Below are 13,884 nucleotides of genomic sequence, written 5' to 3'. Positions count from 1 at the left end.
TCTAATTTTATTGACTTTGTATGTATTTTTTGTATGAAAATGCGTAATTGATAGATCTCATTACTTTGTAAGAAAAATTAAAAAAATTGATTTAAAATCGGATAATCTGTTTTGCTTGTTATGATTTTTTTTTTTTTTGAAGTTATAAATTCGAGGGTCCAATAATTTTTACTCCCAAAAAAATTAAAAAGTCTGATTTTTATACTTTAAATCAATTAGTATCACATTTAAAATTAACATCCTTACAATCTAGCTACTATCATGAAAAATATAATTTTTATTTTAATATAAAAAATAATTTGCGGAAGTCATAACATGCAAATAAAATTGAAATGTAAAGAAAGAGATCAATGGAAAAAAAAAAATTCATACAGCAAGTTGTGCAGGTTTAATTTCCAAATGTACCTAAAAAGGCGTTCTTAAATTTGTGTGTTGATGGAAGAATATAATTATGAGAAGATTTCAGCATCAAGCTGGGCATGTGTCGTTTGTTTGTTGATATATTTATAAAGCAGACACCACATGCAGCAAGTCAATCAAATTAAAGAAGGTGAGATAGATATATATCCGTTCTTATTAATTATTAGGTCAGTTTATAATGATGAATATAATGAATGAACTGTTGTACTTTCACTACTTTGTAACTTGCTTTATATCATGTTTTATGTTATGGGGTCCAATAACCAAATTAAACTCAACAAGAAGAAGCTAGTATGTGCCTAGTTGTGGCTTGTTGTCCCCAATGCATTGTCTATAGATTTTCACGACCTTTGGTGGATAAATCCGGACATTCTCACATATCACATTGTTCCAATTTATAATCTAGTCTAGATTATAAACTAAACCATGGTTGTTTTGATTTATTTTATGATTTTAATTTTAATATATTAGTAATATAAAATATTTTATATAATTATTTAATTATATTTATACTTTTAATAATTATTTATGTAATTAATATTAAAAATAATTATTTTTATTAACATGATATTAGGTAATTAAATATTTGTATAAAATTATTTTATTAATATAAAAATGCTTCCTAGCTAAATATCCAAGCACATCTCCGAGGCTATTCAGATTTTATAGTAGACTCACTCTCTTTTTAGTTTATTATTTTTAATGTATTTTTTTAAATTATAAAATATATTTAAAATATTTTTTAATAATTAATAATATATTTTATTTTTAAATTCATTTTAAAAATATATATAAAAAAATAAGATTTGACATATTGACATGTGATAATATTTAGATGTGTTTAAATATGTCTATAGAAAAATTTTTTATTTTTTTTTAAATATGGTTAAATACAAAGACATGCGTGTTGATGAATATTATATCCAAAATGCATGGATCAAATAACAGCCGACAAATTAAAAAAAATGTCTGTATTTCATAGAACAGTATTATTTGGCCTTATTTCTTAATGTATACCTTTCTAAGTGAGCTTATTATATTTTATTGATTTTTATTTCCCAGTAATACTCATACAAATTAAATGGTTAACACAATCGATGTTATGATGATTTGCATTAATCTCATTTATTTTCCTCTGGTAAGGAGTGAAAAGTTTTCACCATGCCAGAGATGTAGTGCTTTCTGACCTGCTATAACAGCTCTATTTCCATTTATGATGCAACACTTCATTATGTTGCTTCTGACTTTCCTTCAATTGGACCAATAATATACAATCTACCTTTATTATATATAATGTATCCGTATATATATACTATACATGTATTATGTAACTAATCACGTTATTCACCAAAATTGAATATGGAACAAAGATTCTATGATATTTTTCTAACATATTTAATTTTGAAAAAAGAAATTATTCAATTCACGCACGTAATTATTTCAACAGTGAGTACCAGCAATTGAATTGACAGTTGCACACATGAATTTGATCTTTTGTATGTGGAACATATTTGAGTATAAAGTCATAGTTTAACTAGCTGGAAAACCCAGATACTTCTAATATTATCCAGATAGATTCATTCATAAAATTGCATGTAACATCATAATAAATCATATCTTATCTGGGACCATATTAAGCACCTTTTTTTATTAGGAAGGCGCATGCATTTATTTGCATTATACTGCCTAATGTGGAAATGTTTCTTCTACTACACTTTTTAATACTGTATTTTTTAAAAGTTAATTTTATGGTATTTTTTATTTGGTATCTAATTTTGTTTAAATTATTTTTTATAATAATTTTAAAATATTTAAAAATTTTAATTTTTATACTTTTAAATTTAAAATTAATTATTTAATTTATTTTAATAATTAGATAATATTTTTTAAACACCACAACAAATATATTTTTTTTTAAAACAGCTCCTTACACTTGTTTCATGCAGGCTTTTCGAAGAAAAAAAATAAAAAGATTACGTCAATTGAAATTTTCAACATTTATTAAATAGTCTCTTTTTTAAAAGAAATCAATTATTCAAAAATTATGATTTCTATTTATTCATTGCCTGTGAATTCACATGGCAAATATGGTGTGTTTGGTTATATGCCTATAATAAATTAAATTTTAGTCTATTCTAAGAACTATTAAGCAATACTTTGAGAGTTGGAATAGGAGCTTCTGTAAGAAAAGTCGAACGTAACAGGTGGCTGATTGATTTTTTTGCTATCATTTCGAATACGTGGTTGGAAAGGAATGACAGGATTTTCAGAAATCAAGAAACATGCGTTGCGGAAGTTATTACCAAGTCAATTAGAAACTACAAAGAGTGGGTTGACTTTGTTCTATCTAGTTATTGATGGTAATGTCGAAGATAACTACAATTTTTTTTATTTAGTATTTGTATTATAACTCTAGACTTTTTAAATGCTCTACCTTATTGTGTTGAGCTTTTTATTTTAAAAAAAAATAAAAAATTATGAGTCTTCCTTCGTTTTTAATTCAATTGCCATTAACACACAGTATTGACATAGAGTATTACAGTGCTAACATAACATTTTTGACAATAACATAACATAATTAAGATTTTAGTATAATTAAATAAATATTTTAAATTAATTTATTAGACTTATTTTACTATTTTAATTTCTATACCAATATAAAACTAATTAATCAAAATGAGGTCTAATTAAAATTTTATATTATGCTGCGGTGTTAAATTTATAAATTTATAAGATTTAACTTAGAAGAACACTTTTCAACTTGGGTTCAAGTAAATCATTAGGTTGTTTCGTAGTATGAGGGTTTTGATGCATCGGAAAACAAAGTTTATCATGATCGTCTCATGTGCAATGACTATCATAATTAGATAGAAAACAAAACAAAATAGCCTTCTTTATCATGCATGGGGCCTTTGTTCAAATGGAAAAACCTAACTTAATTATTGAACCATGGAATTGGAGGGTAATATCAAAAGATATAATAATATTCTTCCCCTACTTGATAGGAGGGTCTTCCCTAATTGTGGCTCTTAAGTGCAATTCTATCTTTATGGGCTATCATCTCCTAATTTTGGTCACATACATTTATATGCCGCTGATGTAATAATACGACATATACGATGAAAATAGTTATATTATAATTTAACAATCAACTTTGTTAGGTAAATTAATTAGGATGCATCTAATTAGTTAAAAAAAATCCATTAAAAAATAGTTTTTTTTAGACGGAATGTGAATTTAAATTATCATCAGAAAAATTTAAAATTAATTAAAAAAGACATCTAAAATTAAAAAAAAACATCTGATATTACATAAAAATAGACATCTAAAATTATTGTAAAATGAATATTTAAAATCTATTAAAAAAGCATAACAAAAAAGAGATACGCAAAATCATTTTAAAAAATCAAAACCTAACAAAAACAACACATCTAACAATATTAAAAAAAGAATATTCAAAAACTAAAAAGAAGAAACATTTAAAATTATTAAAAAAATTATCTAAAATCTAAAAAGAATAATCATCTAAATATAAGAAAAAAATGTTTAAAACATATAAAAAATCATCAAAAATCTAAGCGAAATAAACATCCAAAATTAGTTAAAAGAATCGTTCAAAATCGAAGAAGAAAAAGGTGGTGTCGCGACTGATGCGTGAAGTTGTGGTGGGCACGACACGCGATGGATTGGTGCGCGGGAGATAGGCGACGTGGCACGCGACAGACGGTAATGAGCAGTGCGGCGCTATAGTACAAATTTGACTAAAAAAAAGAGGAGGAAAAAAAAAAAGAAGATGAAGAAGAGACAAAAAAAGTGTGAAGATATGTGCACTATAAATATTGGGAGAGTACTTTTTGAATATTTTTTAAATTTAAAAAGTTGATTAACTTAACTATATCTTTAGTTAGTTATCTATATTTTTTCTTTAATACATATAGAAATATTGTCTTTAATGACCTAAATTATAGACTAATTCGATATCTCATATATAAATTTTAACCTCTTTTTTTTTTTAAATTTAAATTTATAATTTAAGATAAAAATTTCATAATTTAAAATAAATAAATAATTTTAAAATATTTGACTGATTTAATGTTTTTTAATAAAATGAAAAAGTGATGTTTTTAGTATTGTTTACATTTTACAATAATGTTAGTGAAAGAATAATGACAATAGATAATGATCAATTTTATCATTGAAGATTCGGTCATTAATATTAAATTAAAGCAATATTAGGATAGCGTGTTGAACTTTTTACCAACACGAAGGATTACATTTATAAAGTTTAGCGTAACTTCCATTTAAAAGTTACTTGGTGCATTGGATTTCTTAAGAAAAGTAGTATCAATAAAGAACATATAAAAATTATTGGTTAGTCTAGTAGTTAGTTTATTAGTGTGGATTAATCTTTAACTTATTAGATTGAAAGATACTATAAAAAACTAAAAAAATAAAAAATACATATAATAGTAGAATATCACAACTAAATTGATACAAAATTGTAATTATTTATTTGGTAAATTCTATTCTATTCTTTCGAAAATAACGAATAAATTACTTCTTGTGAATATACAGTAATTATTAATAAAGTATTTTTTATTAGAGCTTCATAATTCACGTTATCCTTTTTTTTTCAATTGACGCTATGTTTTTCTTGAAATTTAATAACATTGTCATTTTTATTATCTCTATTAAATATACCTCTTCTTCTCCAATTTTAAAATTATAATTTCTCTCAAATCTAATCACTATTTCTAATCAATTAGATTAGGATTTTGAATTTGTTTTATATTTTTAATCTCTAATTTCAACGAACAAAAATCTATCAACTTTTTAGTTTTTTTGCTTCTTAAAATTTTTTTATTAATATTTTTTTTAAATTCAGCCAAATCAACAATAGTACTTCTTTTCCGGTGATCAACTCCAGAGACGAATTCATTTACAAGGGAGTGGGGCAAATGCCCCAATGAAATTTTAAATTTTTTTGAATAATTCTTAGTAAATAAATTTTTTTGCCCCACTATATTATTAATATTGACTCTATTATATTAAATTATTATAAAAATTATTTTATTAAATTTAACTCTACTAATATATAAATTGATTGTGTTAATTAATCCCAAATTAAAAAAGGTTATCTTTTTAAACTTATTTTAATATTAAATTTAAAAAAAATTAATAAAAACATAAAAAATTAGAAGTCAAAATAAATTATATCTTTACAATTATTCTAATTATCCCAACTCTCCAAGTCCCTAGTTTTTGACTGATATTCTATCTTATCTATTAAATTTTCTTTTATTTAATTTTTGACATTTGATAGTCAGCTATTTGAGAATTTTATATTAAATGTGTATTTTGATGATCAATTTTTAAATTTAAAAAAATTGGTGTTTATTTTTCAAAAATTAGTTGAGATTCGAAAAAATATTGTTTATTTATTAGTTTTTTTAAGTTAGTTTTAGTTTTACTCGTAGTAAGTGCATCAGTTGAAAGAACTATCTCTACTATGAACATTATAAAAAATTTGGCTTCATAATTATATGGAAGATAAATTTTTAAATGAATATTTAGTAACATATATAAAAAGAGATATTTAATTGTAATGATAATAAAAAAATTATTTAATTTTTGAAAATATAAAATTCGAAAGAATAAATTTTAAATTATTTGTTATTATTTTAAATTAGGGTTAAGTACGATTTTGGTCCCTAATGTATAGGTTGAAATTTTTTTGTCTCTAACCTTTTTTTTCATACAAAATTGTCCCTAAGGTTTAATTTAGTTTTAAAATTGTCCCTAAGATTTGACTTGGTTTTAAAATTTTGGCGACTGAAGCGGAGACAGAGGTGGATCGTCGATAGCTTCCTCTTCTTCTTCCCTTCCCCCTTCATCTTCCTTTCCCCTTCGCAGGACCAGAAACACACTCATTCTCTTATTTTTTTTCTTTTATAATTTTTTTGTTATAGGTAATTTGGTCCAAAATATTAAGATTTAAGTAAAAATGACGATTTTAAATTTGGTTTGAAAATTTAGGAACGATTTTGTATAAAAAAAAGTTAAAAAAAAAATTTGCAACCTATATCTTAGGGACAAAAAATGTTTTAAATTATTATTTTATCATTTTAATTTGTTAATTAGATAATTCAAAGACTAATTATATTTTACAATAACATAACATAATTACAAAAATTATTATTATATTATGTATATTTCGTCCTCATTGTTAAAATTTTTTAGATTCGCACTGTCAATTCCTATAGCCTTGTATAATTATATAACAAAAACAAATTAAAATATTAGTTAATCATAAAAATAATGATTTGACAATTTTATTCGATTCTTGGAACTCTGATTAAAAGCTAATTTATTAATAATTACTATATATTTCATAAGAAATTTTAAAAAAAATATAATAATATTCATTTATTTATTAATAATTATTATGATTATCTATTTAAACACTCTTTTAATTTTTTTAATCTTTTACTAAATAAAAATTTTAAAAATACTATATATAAATCAAATTTAACTATTATATATATTTATATATAAATATATTATTTAATTTATTTTTAATATATATATATATATATTATATTTTAGTATATATTTTATATTAATAACTGATTTTAATTAATATACACTTATCATCATCGTAATAGACTAGTTGATAACTCTTAATGGCCGATTTTTCTTAACATTAGTTTGAATATAGTAATTTGTAGCATATATCTGTATTGAGTGAGGCTATTATTTTGACGAACAAAAGCCTCAAGGAATATCAATTAATATAAATAAATATATTTGGACTAATTAAAATATTAAGATACTCTATACGTTAATGACATATGTATTTGTTCTGGATGGATTAATATAAGATCAAACTAAAAAACGTTTAAAAATTAACAATCAAAATATAACAGAGCTTTAAATAAATAAATAATAAATAATACTATATGATAAAACACGAATAAATTTTTTATATCTGTTGTTGAGGATTATGAATATTATGTTTCTTTTGTTTTTATTATTTTTTAAATGAGTTCACCATGCTAATCATTCATATTTAGTAGATTCACTTCATTCATTTCACATTCATTGTCATGCACTTATATCTATATAATCCACTTCATCTAATAACTATTATTTGGGAAAGTACGAGGAGCCAATAAAATATTTATATAATGTATACAATAGAGGTTTATGGAGTATTAGAGATATAATTATTAGTGTTACATTTTCTTATCAGTTAAAGTTTTTGGGATGAGTGGTATCACGACATAATATTAGAGTACTGGATTTGAAAGGCTAAAATTAATTTAATTTTTTGAAAAGATGTTTATTATCCCTAGTACTCGGATGGATCTTTATTGTTTATTACAGCTACACCTTTTTATTCTTTTTTTACCTTAAAATTTTTAGTGTTTCTATACTTCATTTTAATATTTTGTACCAAATACTTTATTTCATGAGTTTTATTTTTTAAGTTCCATTATTTCTAAGAAATACTTTCCTCTCCATTTAATCATTTTATTATACTCTTTTGTCAATAAAGATCACAATATCCTCTGTTTTGACATGTAATTTCTATAAAAATTGAAGCACTAATTCCATACTTATAATAATAGCTTTATCATTAGATTTTTCAATAACATTTTCTTCCATAGAACACTTTATCATACAATAAAAATCCTCAAAGTAACCAACAATAAAATTATTACAAGTAGAAATATATATTTTACATACCCACCAAGACCACACTCCACTAACTTCATCCATTCTTACCAACCTGAATTCATTATATTTTTTTTCTTTTATTACACTTCATTGATTTACAAGTGCATTAACATGCTGCTAACTGTTATTAATATCAGACACTTTATTTTTTTATATTTCTACTATGCCAGATAATTCAAATAATAGTAAAGAATAATTTATCACTTGTTTTTATATAACCCCTTTACATCTTATTGTATTCGATTCTCAAACTAAATTTTAGTATTATTGGCTCCATCCATTGTACACATCCTCTGATTAAGGCCATCCACTATAATTTACTAAAAAAGAAAATAGAAAAAGTATGAGAAGACAATAAAAATACTATATAATACATACAATGTATAATACATACAATAAGATTAATTTAAAATTTAAAATATTTAATAAGTAATTAATTAATTTTAAATTATAGATAACTAATTAATTTTGAATAATTTTCAATTTGAAATTTAAATCAAATATTAGGATTAGTCGGTTTTGGAAATAAATAAATTACCTCCCTCTCTCACTTCTCTCTCAATACGATTTGTCAGCATTCTATGTCTTTCTCATAGAGTCTTGCCGGTACACTAACGCCATGGTCACTAATCGCCATTGGAAATCGCGTCGACATTGTTCCGACTGGTGCCGTTGCCGCACAGGCCACCGCCAAGGGAGGATGCACATATTGTGTGGGTCGAACTAACGGCACCACAGCAACCTAGACGTCCAGCGCCTCCATCGCAGCCGGTGTGTGCCTTCTTCCCGACACCGTTCTCATCTCCTCCGATGCGCCTTTGCTTTCTACCATTCCTTCAAATCTCTTCTCACCGATGATACCACCATGCTCTTCTTCTTTGGATCAAGCATGGTTAGATTTTTTCATGATTTGAGCCATATGCTTCACAATAGTACCGCTTTTGTCATAACTAGTCCTTCAAAATTATGTTTCATCACAATAATAGTTTCTTCTGTTTATTCATCTTCTTTTTCTATTTTAATGGTCAATTTAGGATGGTTATTTTAGTAAGTATGCAAATGGTTATTTTATTTTTATGTAGATGATAATTTTGATTGGATTGAGTTTAGTTATATATAATTAAAATATGTTATATTTTCAATTCATTAGGTATGCGGATGATTATTTTTATCCTTGAGTGGATGATTATTTTTATTAAGGACGAGTGGCATGTGGCAAGTCAAGTAGCGACGGTGAAATGAGATGATTATTGATGAAGGTGGGGTGGCCGCCGGTTGTAAAAGAAGAGAGTATTGGAGGATTTCATATGGTTATTTTTTTAAATAACTAACGGGATTTTTTTTAAAAATTTGAAATTTGAAATTGGAGAATTTAAAATTTGAAATTCAATGTGAAATAACTAATAAGAGTTTTTAAATTTATTATTTTGTGGGTAATTTTTATTTTTAACTCATATTGAGTTAAATAAGCAGCCCATTGTACATATTGTACAAATACCACATTGATTCTCTACCAAAGCCAAAAAAAAATAATACAAAAAAAGATGATTTACCGTTTTTTTTTCTCACAAAGTACACAAGTTGCATCTTCTTGAGATAATATTGGCCTTTCTAAAGTGTTGATACTGGCCTTTCTAAAACATTAATATAACAAATAGTTAATTGACATCAGACAACAATTATTGGAGGAAACGTATAAATACATATCTGTGTTTAGCCCAGGAAAAAGTATAAGAAGTCAATGGAATATGTGTTTAGCCCAGAAAAAAGTATAGGAAGTCAATGGAATATTTGTACAATGTGTACAATGGAAGTTTAGGGAGTATTAGATATATAACTATTAGTGTTACTTTTTTTTCATCAGCGTAAGTTTTTGGGATGAGTGGTATCATAACATGGTACATATTATCATGATATGGTATCATGACATATTTACCCATAAAAAAAATCCCCAATCTACCCTTATTGGTCATCCTCTTCAATTCTTCATCTAAGCCGTGAACCAGCACTGCTGCAGGACCATCCCCTTTTGACTCTCTCTTTCTTCTCCTCCATCTTCTTCAATCGTTCATTCTCTCTTTCTCTCCTTCCTCTTCACACTTTTCTCCTTCCTCTTCTTTTCCTATTGATGTTTCTCTTTTCTCTGTCGTTCTTCTCTCTCTTTTGTGCATTAATGGTGGTTCCTCCTTTTGCCATCGCGAGCTCCATCTTCTCCTCCCCTCCTCTTCTTTTTCTTCTTCTTCGGGAACCTCTTCAGGAAGTAGCAATTTTGAATCCTCTATTTTCGGCAACCCCAACTTCTTCAGCGTTGAGTTTCTTCCTTTTTCAAATGTCGTATCTTCGCATTCTCCTTCTCTTGGCATGACTGCTTTCTTCTTCTCCTAGCGATGCGTCTTTGTCATCTCCTCCCAGTGTTGCCAAAATCAAATTAGTGTTATGTGTTATTTGCAACGAAAATGGTGATCTGAAATCTGAGAAATTGTCAATTTTTGGTGAAGGTTATAAGAAATTAGGATTTTATTTTGAATCTGTGTATATTCTATTCTTCAATTTGATCTGAGTTCATTTTTTGTGATTTTGAAGAGGATAGTGGCTGGACTATGTTGATGTTTAAGAGATGAGAGAGAAAAAGTGAGTGAGTGAGTGATAGAGAGAGAGAGAGAGTAGGAAGGGAGATGATGTTGGTAGTGGTGGTTTAGGTGCTGCAAATAGTGAGTGAGGGTGGGTGTGTGAGAGAAGAGAAATGGTAGTTTGGGAATTTTATGTAATTATTTAGGTTTATGTAATTTTGTTTGCGAAAGTCAATCTTTTATCGGTACAAATGGTAATTTTAATCTTTTATGAGTAAATATATCCGCGTTTTCAACTTTTATGGATAAAAATAATAGTTTGCTCAATTTATAATGACTTCTTTAATTTTGACCAGTAATCTAACACTGTATTTTTAGTTAATATTTTTAAATATTAATAATTAATTACTAACAAAAAAATAAATTATATTTATTTTATAACATTACCTATAGCATAATCATGATATATAAAATTTAATTTAAACAATAGAGTATGTTTATAAATATCTTTTTTCATATAATCTTACAATTGAACGAGTTGACAAGTTGTCATCTATTATCAATATCAATATCGCAAAGATAAAAATACTCTTAACAAAATTATTTCATCTCTGATCTAGACCATATCAATCTAGTGAAATTTTATTTTATTATATGATATCATTTTGTCATATCTATAGTCTTCTATCTTTAAATGTAACTTCAATACATCAACGCATCTAAAGTGGTATATAGAAGATATGCTGAAAATAACATCTATTTCACTATCAAATTTTCTAGAGTGTGCCATCTTTTATGGTTGACTAATGATTTTTTGTTTCTTAAAGTTAATCCAGAGATCATATCGTTCATTCAAAATTTTAAATACCAGTTAGTGAAAGTCGAGACTAATGGCTAATGAGATTGCCTCTTAAACAAATTACACCAAGTTCAAATTTCAACTAAGACCAGAACGAGGTTTAAAAAAAACCCCCAAATGTGAACAATAAAAAAAAAAGATGATACAATATCTTTAACTCTATAACCAATTCAAAATTGTGAGACATGTGCGTAGTTCCAAGTTACTAATCATCGTGCAATCAAGGCAACACCAATAGTTCTAAAGTTTAGCCAAGGACCCTTAAAACCACCACCAAAATTTTTAAGGCCACACGTCAAGAAGAGGCTAATTTAGGATTAAGCATCTTTTTCGGGCAATGAACAACTTCAAAGATTGCCAACCTTCATCTCAAATTCTCAATCATCATAGCATCTTCGATGTCTTTTTGTTGCTTTTTCATGTCCTCACCGAAAGTGCAAAGACTACACGCTTCATTATTGTGACACATACATATAATTTTGATCCATTATTATTGCATACCAACTTCAATTAATATTCAATTGGAGGCTCACTAGTCACTACCCTTTTGCCAAAACAAAGTGCTTTCCGCAGATTCTAGTCTACTCGGGCCTTACCTTACCCAAGTATTGAACTTTCATTTAATTTGCATAAGCCATATGCCTATGACAAAAAACTTTAGCATATAACACAAAATTAAATTTGGACACCTATAAGCTTTTCGTGTGAATTCATGCCTCTAGTAAGAGATTAAGGTTGGGAATCTTTCCAAATTATTGTGATGGCGGAAGGGGGTGAATGTTCCAAATGTTGGTCACTTGGTTAAGCATTTCATCATTATCACAATAGACAAATGAACTTGTATTGAGATAGAAGCAAGAACTTGTGAATCACATCAACATCACTATCGTAGCTTCATTCATCATTCATTCACATCTCCTCTTTTCCTCTTTGTACTTGTTCCCTTTTTCTCACTCTTTGCAAATTTGAATAAACTGACCATTGAAACCAAGAGTTCTACTCGTGTGATTTACACCGTTCAGTACCTATATCTTAATTCTAGGGTCCATCCTTCGCACATGTTTCATGTTGTAAATATTTTTCGTGATTTAAATGTTCTAGAATTGATTTAGAACAATGCTTAAAATTATTATTTTAAACGGGTTAAAAGGACCGTTATTAGATTATTTAATTTCAGCTTTGACCTGAGTCGAATCAATTCGATCGTCGTTGCAGTAGTTTTCACTTCTTAATCCAAAATCAGACGCGATCTGTTGACCTTGCTGCTGATTGTTTGCCATTATAAAAGGTTGAGTTCTAGGTCTTCGGCAACGACATCAATATTTCGAGACGTACTTAGAACGGATTGAAAATTATTGTGTTTTGTGAAAAAGATTGGAGATGGAAGTGAGGGTGCTTGAGATGTCTTCATGTCAGTTCCGAGATGACTATTAGAGATACTTGCAAAGAATTCTAATACTAATACAAGTTCTGATATCCATACTCCGAATAAGTTTGGTAGATTAATCCATGTAACTTTTTTACTAATTTTCTTTAAACTAGACATGTCTCATTGAGTTCATTGAAGGAGGCTAGTCCATTTTAGGCCATAACTTAAAGGTGAAAGATACATTTTATCTTTAACGTTTTTAAAATTTTTTAAAAGAGTAAATTATTGTTTTTGTCCCAACGTTTTGGAATAAGTTCTAAAATTGTCCATAACGTTTTAAAATTGACTTAATATTGTCTTGTCGTTGAAGATCTGTTAACAGAATTGACTGCGGGACGAAATTGAGACGATTTTGAAACGCTAAAAACTTAATAAGACGATTTCTAGCGGCAGGACAACTCAATTTTGAAACTTTAGGAACTTAAATAGGACGATTTAAATGTTAGAGACAAATTTAAAACCTACCCTAAACGTTGGAAACAAGAACAATACTTTACTCTTTTTTTTAACTATTGCTAATTTGTTATTATTTCATTTGATTCAATTTTATCACTAATATTTAAAAAAATTCAATTTTATTCTTGCCATTAATTTTTTAACTCTAAGTTATGAGCGAAATTATTTTTTGCCATTTTTACCCTTATCCCCTAACCTCAAACCAAACTCTAACCTAACTTTCACCTATAGATATAGTAAAAGAAAACCAAAACAATACTCCATAAATATTTTTCATTTGTCAACAATGCCTATTTGCAAACGAGTTCATACTTATAACTATGCACAGCTGTTATCCTTAAATCGTAATTGAAATGATTTGTCAATTGTCAAGATTTTAGGTTCCATCACAATAATTTTCGGTTGTTTTT

This window comes from Arachis hypogaea, chromosome 8 (genome assembly GCF_003086295.3).
Source record: "Arachis hypogaea cultivar Tifrunner chromosome 8, arahy.Tifrunner.gnm2.J5K5, whole genome shotgun sequence".
Lineage (NCBI taxonomy): Eukaryota > Viridiplantae > Streptophyta > Magnoliopsida > Fabales > Fabaceae > Arachis > Arachis hypogaea.
Note: the sequence above shows the minus strand (reverse complement) of the source record.